General features: G+C 37.7%; 1 long non-coding RNA gene across 7 annotated transcripts in view; it reads right to left on the bottom strand.

Moving 5' to 3' along the window:
* Window positions 1-717: 717 nt before the first annotated feature.
* LOC143671519 (uncharacterized) overlaps window positions 718-13,135 on the bottom strand; it is a 70,297-nt gene continuing 57,879 nt past the window's right edge. For 3 of the 7 annotated variants that reach the window (XR_013169579.1, XR_013169581.1, XR_013169582.1), the window contains one exon: window positions 718-1,004. This is a non-coding gene — a long non-coding RNA (uncharacterized LOC143671519). Of the gene's footprint in view, window positions 1,005-8,771; window positions 10,167-13,135 lie in introns of those variants that run through there. The other 4 variants (XR_013169576.1, XR_013169580.1, XR_013169583.1 and 1 more) reach the window with 2 other exon arrangements.

Below are 13,135 nucleotides of genomic sequence, written 5' to 3'. Positions count from 1 at the left end.
GAATAGGGTGATGTAACTCACAGACACTCTAGGACTTCAATGGCCTGAATGGTCAACGGTTTTTTCTGTCCTGGTCCTGCCCTCAAATTCACATATATATTCAAAAATATAGAAGAGAAGTGAAGGGTCACAGGGATCTTCCAGATCCTCCTCCTCTTAAGCTATCCTCTTCACTCTTTCCTCCTAAATTGCCCATGAACCTAAACATTTCCAATCATCTCCACAATCCTCTAGGGGCTTTTGCCTGATGTAGAAACATCTGGTGAGAGATTAAGCCTGACGGACTAGAAGCCAATAAGCTTCTACTTCTAACCAGTTATGACCTTGAGAAAGTCTCCTTGCATTTCTGCACCTCATTGTTATCATAGGATAAAAAAAGTTGAAGTACATGCTCTTACGGATCACTTACAATTTTAGATTCCTATGATTCTCTTGCATTTACTGAGCCACTAATGAAGATAAGGCCCTTGGTTAGGCCCAGTGGGGAAATACAGAAGTAATGGTGAAGCTGTCTTCCTTCTCCAAGAGCTCAAAATTCATGGAATTCATTTCTCCATATCCACTTCTGATTATTGCTAATTTAAGTAATCCCTGTTGGTTCTTGCATATATCCAAGCTCCTAACCAAATGATGTTTTCCATACTGCAAATAAATGTTTTGGCATCCATGTTAGTTATCTATTGCTTTGTAACAAAGTGGCTCAAAACATAGTGCCTTATATCCACACACATTTATTATCTTACAATTCCTGTGAGTCAGGAATTCGAGAGCATCTTACCTAGGGTTCTGGCTCAGCGCCTCTCATGAGATTGTAGTCTCATAAGAGGATGTTGTCCAGGGGTACAATCACCTGAAGGCTTGTTTGGGACTGAAGGATCCATTTCTAAGGTGGCTAACCACATGGCTATTAGCAGGAAGTCTCAGTTCTTTGTCACATAGGCCTCATCCTGAGCCGCTTGAGTGGCTTCTCCATATGGCACCTGGCTTTACCTAGAGCAATTCATCTGAAAGACAGACAGATCAAGATAGAAACCACAATTTACTTTATGACCTAGTCTTGCAAGTGACACACTGAGACTTCCACTTCATTCTATTCATGAGACATAAGTCACTAAGTCTACTCCATGTTCAAGGGGTGGGGAAATTAGACTCCACGTCTTGAAGAGAGGATCAAAAAATCAGTGGACATGTTAAATGACCACAGAATTTTTTCATTTCTGTGAGTTATGGTATTTTCAAAGGAATCTTTTATCTCCTTCTGTTAATTTCTTGATCTTTTAGATTCTGTCTTACCCCTGCTCTCCTCTAAGATGGCAACTGGTTATGGTGCCTGGCTTAATAGACTTCATGTTGCTACCGGAAGGGGGTCACGCTGACTTCGTGCTGGTTCCTGGATCACAGATGGTCAATTCTGCTCAGTTAGGGTTGATATGGTACCATTCTCTTGCTTCCTATTTGCGCCACTCCAAGGTCTGTGCCTGATGAGCCCATGGACACCACTTTCATGGTTCTATTTGAAACTAGTTATTCTTCCCAGTACTACCATGGCTTCACTGGCAATGGGAAACTTGTGATTCTAGAATTGATTTTAGCCCTTTCAACTGTGGTAGTTTGTCTATATCCCAAGTGAACTCTGAGCTCACTCACGCTCCCCTCTCCTCTACTCCTCTCTCTCTTCCCCTTGCTTTACCTACATATTTACAGATTTTTTACACTGTGTAAAAGTCCTCTACAGGCCAAGCACAGATCCAGGTATAGAGTTTCTATGAACACATGACCTTTCTCAGTGATAACCTACCTACCTCACCTCTAGCTCTATCATCTTGGTTGTATATCACATGAAAGAATGGGCACAATCAAGATACAGAACAATTCCACCTCATCTAGAAGAGTTATTGTGCTCTTTGTAGTCCATTCTCCTTATGTCTAAGACAACTTGACCGAGGCATAGGTTGCAGGTTCTCTTTTAGAAGACACGTTTCTAGCATTTACATTTAATTCTAAGATCCATCTCGAATTATCATTTGTATATGGAGTGATATAGATTTGGTTATTCCTCTTTATTTTCTCTGTTTGCTTCTAGGATCATTTGTAGAAAAAAACTTAATGCTCCTCATTGAATTGGCTGGGCACTTTGATCAAAAATGAATTAACCAAAATACACATATCTGTTTCTGCACCCTCTTTTCTGTTCCATTGAGCATTTGTCTATCTGTAAGCTAATATCACACTGTCCAGATTAATGTAGTTTGATTAATAAGAAGGGAGGAAGGGAGAAAATGAATATATCACTGAATTAGTCCATACCTTTCAAAGAGAAACACAGGTAATATAAACTGTAGATATACAAACCATTAGGGATGCATTTGAAGTCCAAACTCCATGTGTCCATGTATCTCATCAAATTATTTTTAAGCAGCACAGTTCCTCATCCTTTCAGTGAGCAGTTCACACTCTGTGCTCATTCGAAAGGATGTATGTGCCCTAGAAAAGCCATGTTTTAATCCTAATCCCATTTTGTAAAGGCAGCCATTTCTTCTAATCCCTATTCAGTACTGTATGTTGGAAACTTTACTTAGATTATCTCCACGGAGGTGTGAATGTTAAACCAGATTGGGTAGAGATGTGTCTCCACCCATTCCAGGTGGGTTTTGATTAGTTTACTGGAATCCTATAAGAGAAGAAACATTTTGGAGAAAGCAGGAGATTCAGAGAGAGCAGAGAAGGACAGCAGAATGCTTCAGAACCATGAAGCAGAGTCCACTCACCAGCGAATTTTGGAGATGAAGAAGAAAAACGCCTCCTGGGAAATGGAGAGGATGCTTGCAGATGATGTGTGTTCACCATGTGCGCTTGCAGCTGACAGAGAAACTCTGACCATGCTCACATGTGCCTTTCCACTGGAGACAGAAACCCTGAACTTCATCGACCTTCTTGAATCAAGGTATCTTTCCCTGGATGCCTTAGACTGGAAATTTCTATAGACTTGTTTTAAGTGAGACATTTCCACAGCCTGTTAACTTGCAACTTATTAAATTCCCCTTTTTAAAAAAACTTTGAGTTTCTGGTATATTGCATTCTGGAAGCTAGCAAACTAAAGCAAATTTGGGCACCGAGAGTGGGGTGCTGCTGTGGTTTGCAAATACCAAACATGTTGGAACGGCTTTTTAAATGGATAAGGGGAAGATTTTGGATGAGTTGCAAGGAGCCTGAGAGAAAAGGCCTAGAATGGTTTGAAGAGACTGTTGATAGAAATTTGCACTCTAAAGACACTCCTGGTAAGGGCTTAGACAGAAATGAGGCACAGGTTTTTGCAAACTAGAAGTCGATCCTCATTTTAAAATGGCAGATAATCTGACAAAATTGACTAGTGGCTTTGGCTGGAAGGCAGAGTTTAAAAGCCATGAACTTGGATATTTAGCAGAGGAGATTACCAAATTAAATGTGGAAAGTACAGTCTGGTTTCTTCTCACAGCCTATAGTGAAATGTGACAGGAAAGAGACAAGCTGAGAACTGAGCTCTTGGGTGCCAAGAAACCAGAAATTGATGTTCTGGAAATTTCTGGGCCTCCAGGAAGGGAGAACCCAGAGAGTGGTGCCCCATTTGAGGGTTTGGCCACCTGCAAAACAAGTCAACCATTTCAAAGAAAACCAGGATTGGATATAGAGTTATCCAGGAAAGATTTGTGGAAACTCCTTATGTCTGGTGGGCATGATCCAAGGCTACTGCATAGAAAGCAAACGAGAGTGTTATGGGATCTGTATAAAGAGAACCACTGCCAGTCAGGGAGAGGGACAGAGAAGGGACACATTGGAGGAAAAATAAATTCAGAGACAAAACCATGGAGGGCAGGGTCTGAAGTCAAGAAGCCTTTGGCCAGGAGAGTGGACCCACCCAAGCACATGGAGAGGGTGAGTTTGCCCCGAAGGCAGAGGATGGGCCTTCAAACTTATAGTGGAAGAGTCATGCCACCTCAGGCGTTGGAAAGGGTGAAGCACACTCCTAGGGGCTTGGGGAGAGCCTGGATGCCACCACATAGAGGGGTTGAGCATGAGATCCGGAGATGGCAGAGAGCCCGGGTGCATCCCTGATCCTTGGAGAGGGTGGAACCAAGGAAAAGGTGGTCTCCCCAATATCCCCCAAGGTTGTATTCAGAGAAAGGCAGGCTTCTGTGTAGGCCCTTGGAAAGAGAAGGACTGCCTCTTTCTAAGGCCCTGAAGATAAATGACTCCGACCTTGAAATCTAATGGAATTTGCCCTGCGGGTTTCTGAAACTGTATGGTACCGGTGACCCCTGTGTTCCTTCTTCCCTATGGACATGGGTATGTGTATCCTATGAAAGTTCCTCTTTTATATGATGGCAGTAAATAACTTGTTCTCAGTTTTACAGGTTCACAGCCAGAGGATAATTTTGCCTTAGAACAGAACATGCGTTTACCTAACTTTGATAGGAGTTTGTACTGTTTCTAATTTTGTATTTCATTTGTATTATTACTGAAATGGCTTAAGTTTTCTGATATTGAGATGGAATTAATATATTTTGTATATGGGAAAAACACATCTTTTTTAGGGTCCAGAGGGTGGACTGTGCTGGTCTGAAAGGTTGTATGTACCCTAGAAAAGCCATGTTTTAATCCTAATCCCATTTTGTAAAGGCGGCCGTTTCTTGTAATCCCTATTCAGCACAGTATGCTGGAAACTTTGATTAGATTATCTCCATGGAGATGTGACTCAATCAAGAGTGGCTGTATTGCAGGTATGTCTTGATTAGTTTGCTGGAATCCTATTAAAAAGGAAACTTTTTGGAGAAAGCATGAGATACAGAGAGAGCAGAGAAGGACAACAGAATGCCACAGAACCACGAAGCAGAGTCCATCAGCAAGTGACGTTTGGAGATAAAGAAGGAAAACACCTCCCAGGTAGCTGGGGAGGAAGCTAGCAGATGATGTGTGTTCACCATGTGCCTGTCCAACCGAGAGAGAAACCCTGACTATGTTCACCATGTGCCTTTCCACTTGAGAGAGAAACCCTGAACTTCACTGATTTTGTGAATCAAGGTATCTTTCCCTGGATACCTTAGATTGGTAATTTCTATAGACCTGGTTTAATTGAGACATTTCCACAACCTAAAAAACTGTTAATTTCAACTTATTAAATTCCCCTTTTTAAAAGATGTTGAGTTCCCGGTATATTGCATTCTCCAAGGTAGCAAACTAAAACACACCCCAAAGCCAAGAAATTTGATTGGGGAAGCAGAGGATTGAGAGTAATAAAGAGTGTTTCTTTTTGTCTATTTGACTGTGTTCCGATAAAACCTTATTTGTAGACACAGAAATTTAAATTTCATGTCATCTTCATGTGACATGAAATATTATTTTGAATTTTTCAACCACTTAAAAATGTAAAACAAGTCTTAGCTCACAGGGCATCCAAAATTAGTTGGCAGATTTGTGTCCTTATACCAATATCACCTCCTCTAGATTTCTATAGCTTTATGGTAATCTTGAAATCAGGCAATGTCAGTCTGATAATTGTGCTCTTCTTTTTCAAGATCATTTTGGCTATTGTGCATCTTTTACATTTCCACATAAATATTATAATAGGCTTGACAATCACTTTAAAAAGCCTGATTTGATTTTATTTCTTGAATCTATATACCTATCAGGCAGAGTAGATATCTTAATAATAATATTGATCCTTTAATTCCATGAGCATAGGACATCTCTCTGTTTCTATGTCTTCATAATTTACCTCAGAAATAATTTTTTAGTTTTCAGCATTCTGGTTGTACTGGTGTGAAAATGTTGTATACCCCAGAAAAGCCATGTTCTTTAATTCTAATTCAATACTGTTGGATGGGATCTTTTTGATTGTTTTCATAGAGATGTTACCCACCTAAATGTTGGTGTTACCTTTTGATTAGGTGGTTTCCATGGAGAAGTGTCTCCACCCATTTGAGGTGGGGTTGATTACTGAAGTTCTTTAAGAGGGAACCATTTTGGAAAGAGCATTAGAGCCCACACAGCCAGAGAGTTTTGGAGATGAAAGAAAGTCCCTCCAGGGAAGCAATGAAGAAGCAGGGAGAGAAAGCTAGCAGGCGCTGCCAGGTGCCTTCTGAGCTGACAGAAGTGTCCAGAAGGCAACAGCATCCCAGCAAACACCATCCACATGCTGACAGAGGTATTCTTGAAGGCATCAGCCTTTCTTGAGTGAAGGTAACCTCTTGTTGGTACCTTAATTTGCACATTTTCGTGGCCTTAGGATTGTAAATTTACAACTTAATAAATTCCTTTTTTTTAAAGCCAGTCTATTTCTGGTATGTTGAATTCTGGCAGTATTAACAAACTAAAACAGTGTTCTAGCACAAGTGTCAACAAATTTTTATGTAAGGGGCCAGGATTTGCAGGTCACAGGGCCTCTGTCACAACTAGTACCTTGGTGTCATAGTGGTAAAGTGGGCATAAACAATACACAAACAAATAAGCATGACCGTGTTCCAATAAAATTTTATTTACAAAAACATGATGTGGGATGGATTTAACTCACAGGCCACAGGTGGCTGACCAATCTCTGTTTAGCACATCTGTTATTAAAATTACTCTCATTATTTGAAATATTTTGCTATTTTTTTCTTTAAACATTTTTATTTTGAAATAATTTCAAACTTACCAGACAGGTGTAAAAATAATACAAAACCCATAAGGGAACTGCAACATATATTCCCCACCCAGATACCCAGATCCACCAATTTTAACATTTTGTCAAATTCACTGTATCATTCCATGAATCTATATGTCCATCTGTCTGTCTGCTATGTAACTACTTATTTATTTTCTGAACATTTGAGAGTAGGTTGTATACCTCATGCTAAATGAATGTATACTATTTCCATGTACATTTCCTGACAAGGACCTCACCTAAAGCAGTTATCAAATTCAAGAAATTTATCATTGATACACAGTTTATACTCTATAATACAAATTTTTTTACGCCCCAATAAAACAGTTTTGAGGCTTTGCCTCTACATTTTTAGTTCCCTTTCACAATAATGTATTGCATTTAATTGTCATTGTCTCAAGTTTATCTTTCTTTAATTTAAATTGTGAAAAAACCACATACAACATAAAGGTTCCCATCTCAGCTACTCCCAAGCATATGATTCAATGGGATAAATATAGCTCACAGTGTTGTGCTACCCTAACCATCATTCATTACCAGAGCTTTCCTGTCACCACAAACAGAAACCCTATCCCCATCATGCCTTAACTCCTCATTTGCCCTGCCTCCTGCCCTGGTAACTGGTACTCTACTTTCTATCTCTATAAGTTTGCATATCCTAGCTATTTCATGTGAGTGGAGTCATACAATATTCATCCTGTTGTGTCTGACTTATTTCACTCAACACAATCTGTTCAAGGTTCCTCCATATAGTGGCAGGTATTGGAACTGGATTCCTTTCTAAGGTTAAGTAATAGTCCATTGGATGTATATATCATGTTTTTGTGGATCCAATTATCTGGTGATAGACATTTGGGTTGTTCCCACCTGTTGGCTATTGTGAATAATGCTGTTATGGACATTGATGTATGAATACCTGTCTGAATCCCTGTTTTAAATTTGTTGAGGGTTTGCACTTAGAAGTGGAATTGCAGGGTCACACGGTAGTTCTATGTTTAACCATTTGAAAACCTCCAAACTGTTTTCCACAGCTGCTGTACCATTTTACATTTCCTCCAAAAATGTATGAGAGTTCCTATTTTTCTGTAGCCTCATCAGCACTTCTTATTTTCAGTTTTTTTTTAATGGCAGCCATTCTAGTGTGTGTGAAATGGTACTTCACTCTAGTTTTCTTTTTTACATGACTGAACTTTTTAATCAATGTCCTGTATATGGCAGTTTTCCATATACACTGATAATCTATTTTTATTCTAGTAACATATATACAACCCCAAATTTCTCCTTTTACCCACATTCAAATATATAATTCAGTGCTGATAATTAAATGTTGTGCTACCATGACCAGCATCCATTACCAAAACTCTGCCATCACCCCAAACAGAAATTCTTTACCAATTGAGCATTAACTCTCCATTTCCTACCCTGCCCAGGTCCCTGGTAACCTATATTCTAGATTCTGACTCTATAAGTTTGCTTTTCTAATTATTTTATATCAATGAGGTCATACAATATTTGTCCATTTGTGTCTGGCTTATTTCATGCAACATAATGTCCTCAAGGTTCTTCCATGTTGCTGCATGTATCAGAACTTCATCCCTTTTTACAGCTGAATAACATTCCATTAAATGTATGCACCACATTTCATTTATTCAATGATCAGTTGGTGGACACTTGGATTGCTTCCATCTTTTGGCAATTGTGAATAATGCCACTAGAAACATTGGTGTGCAAATATCAGTTTGAGTCCTTGCTTTCAAAACTTTTGGATATATACCTAGAAAGAGGATTGCTGGGTCATATGGTAATTTTACCTAACAGTCCAATGACCTACCAAACTGTCTTCCATATAGGCTGCACCATTTTACATTCCCACCAATAATGAATGAGTGTTGCTATTTCTCCACATCCTCTCCAACACTTGTAATTTTCTGGTTTTTTTTTAATAGTAGCCATTCCAGAGGGTGTAAAATAGTATCTCATAGTAGTATTGATTTGCATTACCATAATGGCTAATAATACTGAGCCTGTGTGCATGTCCTCATTGGTTCTCTGTATATCTTGCTTGGACAAATGTTTATTCAAGTCTGCTGCTAATGGGCAAAAAACAAAAAGGTTTAATTGGGCTGTTTGTCTTTGAGTTTTAGAACTTCTTTATATATTTTGGACTTCAAACACTTATCAGATATATGATTTCCAAATGTTCTGCCCATCTGACTCTGGACTTTTCTTTACTTGGTATTGGTCTGTTGAGATCCTTTCTTTTTTCTTAAGTCTGCTTAGGTAATTTTTACTTCTATGAATTTTCCATCTCCAATAGTTTGTATAATTTGTTGGTGTACAATTGTTCATAATATGCTCTTATAATGCTTTTTATATCTGTAAGGTTGGTAATATTTTTGCCCATCAGTTTTGATTTTGGTTATTTCAACCTCTTTCGTTTTCTGTTAGTCTAGCCAAAGGTTTGCCGATTTTATTGATCTTTTCAATGCACCAACCTTTGGTTTTGTTGATTCTCTATTGTTTTTATATTCTACTATTTCATTTCTCTCCACTTGAATCTCTATTATTTTCTTCCTTTTGCTCAATTTGGATTTGGTTTGCTCTTCTTTTCTAGTTCCTCCAGATGTGAGGTAAATTCAGTTATTAATTTGTGATCTTTACTTTTTTAAAATAGCATTTAGAGCTATAAATTTTCCACTTAGCATAGCCTTTGCTGCATCCCATTAAGTTTGGGTAGGTTGCATTCTTGTTTTCATTTATCTCAAAATATTTCCTAATTTCCCCCGATTTATTCTTTGGTTGTTTAAGAATGTATAGTTTGGTTTCCACATACTTATGAATTTTCCAGTTTTCCATGTCATTGGTTTCTAGCTTCACGCCATTGAAGTCAATGAAGATATTTTGTATGAGTTCAAACTTTTAAATTTATTAAGACTTGTTTTCTGGCTTAAAATATGGTCCAAACTAGAGAATGAACTTGAAAAGAAAGTATACTCTGCTGTAGTTAGGTAAAGTGTTGTATATGTCTACTAGGCCTAGTTCGTTTATAGTGTTGTTCATGTCCTCTATTTCCTTACTGGTTTTATGTCTAGATAGTCTATCAATTGCTGAAAGTGGTATTTTGACATCTCTGACTGTTAATGTAGAGCCATCTTTTAATGCAGTAACATATATACAACTTAAACTTTCCCATTTTTACAACTTTCAAGTTTATAATTCAGTAATACTAATAACAACAACATATATTTTCATATTAGTAGATATATAAAATGTAAACAAATGTGTCTCAAGGTCAATAGAGCTAACCGTCTAATAGACAGATAAGACATGGCTCAGATGTTGGCATTATAAGAATGATTTTAATAAAATCTGTGATGAAATATTAAAATATTTAGTGGGAAAGTTTGACAATATACATGATCAAATAGGGAATTTCATCAGGATAAATACTTACAGAACCATAAAGAGACACATTATAGTTCAACTCCTAAAAACAAAAGATAAAGAAAAAACTTAAAAGAGGCTATGAGGTCATTGCCTTATACATAGGGGAATAATGGCAAGTACACCACTGACTTTGAATCAGAAACTAAGGAGCCTGGATAACAATGGAGTGATATTCTTATTGAAAAAGTTTTAGGTTTATAGAAAAACCATGTAGAAAGTACAGAGCAAGTATATGAGAAAGTATATTCTCATAAACCCCAATAATCCATGTAGTTTTCCCAATTATTAACATTTTCCATTAGTATGGCAAATTTGTTACAATTGTTGAAATAATATTATTACAATCATACTATTAATTAAAGTCCATAGTTTGCATTAGAGTTCACTTTTTCTGCTTCCAGTTCTATGGTCCTTTAAAATATTTACTCTGGCAATATATATACAAACAGAATTGCCCATTTAACCACTTTCAAACATAAAATTCAGTGATGTTAATTGCATTCACAGTGTTGTGCTATCATAACCACCATCCATTACCATAACTTCTTCATTAAGCAATTAAGCATTAACTGCACATTCCCTAACCCCCACCCAAGCCCCTGGTGTTCTGTATTCCACTTTATGACTCTATGAATTTGTATATTCTACTTTTTTCATATTAGTGAGATCTCAGCATATGTTCCTTTGTGACTGGCTTATTTCATTCAACATGTTGTCTTCAAGGTACATCCATTTTGGAGCATGTAACAGACCTTCATTTCTTTTTTCATGACTTGTAACATTTCATTGAATATAGATACCAAACCTTGTTTATCCATTCACCTGCAGAAGTATACTTGGGTTGCTTCCTTCTTTCGGAAATTGTGAATAATGACACTAGGAACATTGATGGGCAAATATCCATTTGAGTTCTTGCTTTCAATTCTTTTGGTTGTATACCTAGATGGGGGATTATTGTGTCCTATAGCAATCCTATACTTAACTTTCTGAGGAACTGCCAAATTGATTTCCACAGTGGTAGCACCATTTTGCATATCCACTATCAATGAATGAAAGTCCCTATTTCAAACTTGGAGAATTTCATGGGTAACAGAGACCATGAGGAGATAGAAATAGGGTAAGATATGGGGTAATTGGAGCTGAATTGGAGTTGCACATTGTGTAACAGGACTGATTGTAAAAACTGATAAACAGATAGCACAATCCTACCTAACTGCAATACAATTATGTTAGAACACTGAATGAAGCTGAATGTGAGAAGGATGGAGGAGGGCTGGGGGCACAAATGAAATCAGAAAGAAAGACAGACGATAAAGACTGAGATGGTATAATCTAGGAATGCCTAGGGTGTATAATGATAGTGACTAAATGCACAAATTTTAAAAATGTTTTTGCATGAGGAAGAACAAAGGAATGTCATTACTGCAGGGTGTTGAAAATAGAGTAATTAATATTTAAAATTTTTAACTTATGTGTGAGACTAAAGCAAAAAATGCTTATTTGGTACAAAATTTATATTTTGACCAGTGCATTTCCTAATATAACTTATGTAGACAGCTTAACTGAATACCATAAGCACATGGAATCTTGAGTAAGGCATGAGGTTTTGTTGGTTTGTCCGGAGTGATGCCCCGATGAATCCCAGAGTGATTTAAACAGTTAATAAAAATGTATTTGCAAAGTCCCTTTGGGGGAATGGTGAGAAAGGGGGAAAATCCAACTTCTCCAAGTTGAATTCTTGATATTCTTACAAGCAGTGTGGACAACCAAATCTATAGGCTGAGCCCCCAATCTTGGCGGTTGTTTATATGAAACTTAACCCCACAAAGGATAGGTCAAGCCTACTTAAAATTTGGCCTAAGAGTCACCCCCAAGAGAACCTCTTTTGCTGCTCAGATGTGGCCTCTCTCTCCAGCCAACTCAACAACCAAACTCACCGCCCTCCCCCTATCTACATGGGACATGACTCCCAGGGGTGTGGACCTTCCTGGCAACATGGGACAGAAATTCTAGAAAGACCTCAGACTCAGCATCAAGGGATTCAGAAAACTCCTAGAATGAGCCAAGACTCAGCATCAAGGGACAACCAAAAAGGGAGAAGAGTGAAATGAGACAAAATAGTGTCAATGGCTGAGAGATTCCAAACAGATTTGAGAGGTTATCCTGTAGGTTATTCTTATACATTAAATAGATATCACCTTGTCAGTTAAGATGTAGTGGAGAGGTTGGAGGGAACTGCCAGAAAATGTAGAGCTGTGTTCTTGAAGACAATTGTATAATGATATAGCTTTCACAATGTGACTGTGTGATTGTGAAAACCTCGTGTCTGATGTTCCTTTTAAATACCTTATCAACAGACGAGTAAAACATATGGATTAAAGATAACTAAATAATAGGGGGAAGAAATGTTAAAATAAATTTAGTACATTGAAATGCTGGTGATCGGTGGGGGGAGGGGGAGGGGGTATGGTATGTACAAATTGTTTTCTTTTTTCTTTGTATTTCTTTCTTTCTTTTTCTGGATTGATGCAAATGTTCTTAGAGGTGATGAATTGTGAGTTATCATTTATATACCAAGAATGGAATGATCATATGGTAAGTACGTTCATGTTTGTATGTTGTTATGTTTAAAAATAAAAAAAAAAATCAGAAATGAGCAGGAGTAGCTACAGTAATATCCAACAAATTAGACTTCAAATATAAAACAATTGAAAGAGAAAAAGAAAGATATTATGCATTAATAAAAGCAACAATTCAGCAAGAAGACATAACAATCATATTTATGCACTGGGCCAGAGTGTTCCAAAGTACATGAGGCAAACACTGACAACAATGAAGGAAGAAATAGACACCTCTTCCAAAATAAAGACTTCAATTCTTGACTAGTTCTTAGACTTAAAGTGTTGAAAAACAGTGCTGATAGTGGGCATCCTTGTCTTGTTCCATCTTTGGGGAAAAACTTTCAGGCTTTCACCACTGAATATGCTATTAGCTGTGGGTTTCTCATAC

Source organism: Tamandua tetradactyla, chromosome X, assembly GCF_023851605.1.
Source record: "Tamandua tetradactyla isolate mTamTet1 chromosome X, mTamTet1.pri, whole genome shotgun sequence".
Classification (NCBI taxonomy): domain Eukaryota; kingdom Metazoa; phylum Chordata; class Mammalia; order Pilosa; family Myrmecophagidae; genus Tamandua; species Tamandua tetradactyla.
Note: the sequence above shows the minus strand (reverse complement) of the source record. Positions and strands in the feature narration are given on the sequence as shown.